Here is a 1,643-nt window from a genome sequence, read left to right as displayed (position 1 = left end):
CAAGGCCATGGCTAAATAAAAGGAAAAATCCTGCTTTATTAATCTACTACTCTGTGTTGCCTGCATGGGAAATTGCACAAAGATATTCATCTTTCAGGTCAGGATGAGAAAAAAAAATATATATCTCAGGTCTTACTAAACCAGGCAGTGACAGAAATAAGCAGAGGGTCCCTTGCAGGCAGCACCAGAATCACTTTTCCAGCCTCCTCAGGGTTGCTCTGATGTTGCCATCAGAGCCTGCAGAGCCAGAGCTGTCCCTGGGCAGTGCCTGAGCTGGGAGGGCTCTGCAGGGCAGAGCTGAGCCCCCAGGGCTGGGCTGGGCTCTGGCAGCACTGGCAGGGCCCAGCCCTGGGCACAGGGAAGCAGCTGCAGGCAGGGACAGCTCCAGGCAGCAGAGCCCTGGGCAGGCAGTGGGGGGAAAGGACCACCAAGCTGTGCTGGGATATTGAAAGTCCTCTCCAAACTGAACTATTCCATGATTACTCTTTTTACAGATCCCCATGCCAAGACACCACAAATGTCCACACAAATGTCCAACAGCAGCTCCATCAGCCACTTCCTCCTTCTGGCATTGGCAGACACGAGGCAGCTGCAGCTCCTGCACTTCTGCCTCTTCCTGGCCATCTCCCTGGCTGCCCTCCTGGCCAACGGCCTTGTCATCACTGCCACAGCCTGCGGCCACCACCTGCACAGCCCCATGTTCTTCTTCCTGCTCCACCTGGCCCTCAGTGACCTGGGCTCCATCTGCACCACTGTCCCCAAAGCCATGCACAATTCCCTCTGGGACACCAGGAACATCTCCTATGCAGCATGTGCTGCCCAGCTCTTTTTCTTTATGTTCTTCATCACAGCAGAGTTTTCCCTCCTGACCATCATGTGCTACGACCGCTACGTGTCCATCTGCAAACCCCTGCACTACGGGACCCTCCTGGGCAGCAGAGCTTGTGCCCACATGGCAGCAGCTGCCTGGGCCAGTGCCTTTCTCTATTCACTGCTGCACACAGCCAATACATTTTCCCTGCCCCTGTGCCATGGCAATGCCCTGGGCCAGTTCTTCTGTGAAATCCCCCAGATCCTCAAGCTCTCCTGCTCCAACTCCACCCTCAGGGAACTTGGACTCATTGCTGTTAGTGTCTGTTTGGTTTTTGGTTGTTTTGTGTTCATTGTTATCTCCTATGTGCAGATCTTCAGGGCTGTGCTGAGGATCCCCTCTGAGCAGGGACGGCACAAAGCCTTTTCCACCTGCCTCCCTCACCTGGCTGTGGTCTCCCTGTTTGTGAGCACTGCAGTTTTTGCCTATTTGAAGCCCCCCTCCATCTCCTCTCCATCCCTGGATCTGGCCCTGTCAGTTCTTTACTCGGTGGTGACTCCAACCCTGAACCCCCTCATCTACAGCCTGAGGAACCAGGAGCTCAAGGCTGCAGTGTGGAGACTGATGACTGGATGGTTTCAGAAACATTAAACTGCTGACCAATTTCTGCAAATCACTTGTAATAAAAGTCTTCTTAGATACTTCTTGTTGGTTGTATTTTGGAGGACCTATTTCTTTGTTTTACTTCATAATTCTTATCCACAAAGAAATGTCAGTGTTTGTACCATTTCTCATTTTGTTTCTCCCCAACTTCCCTGTGGCCACAGACTGT

At 52.5% G+C, this 1,643-nt stretch overlaps 1 pseudogene across 1 annotated transcript; it reads left to right on the top strand.

Annotated features, from left to right (window-relative positions):
* Nucleotides 1-529: 529 nt before the first annotated feature.
* On the top strand, nt 530-1,436 carry LOC310918417 (olfactory receptor 14J1-like; annotated as a pseudogene). The gene has a single exon. The product of its transcript is annotated as an olfactory receptor 14J1-like (transcript).
* Nucleotides 1,437-1,643: the final 207 nt, after the last annotated feature.

The sequence above is a fragment of the Zosterops lateralis genome, assembly GCF_965231275.1.
Source record: "Zosterops lateralis genome assembly, chromosome: 23".
In the NCBI taxonomy this organism is placed as follows: domain Eukaryota; kingdom Metazoa; phylum Chordata; class Aves; order Passeriformes; family Zosteropidae; genus Zosterops; species Zosterops lateralis.
This window is presented reverse-complemented; position numbering and strand designations above follow the sequence as displayed.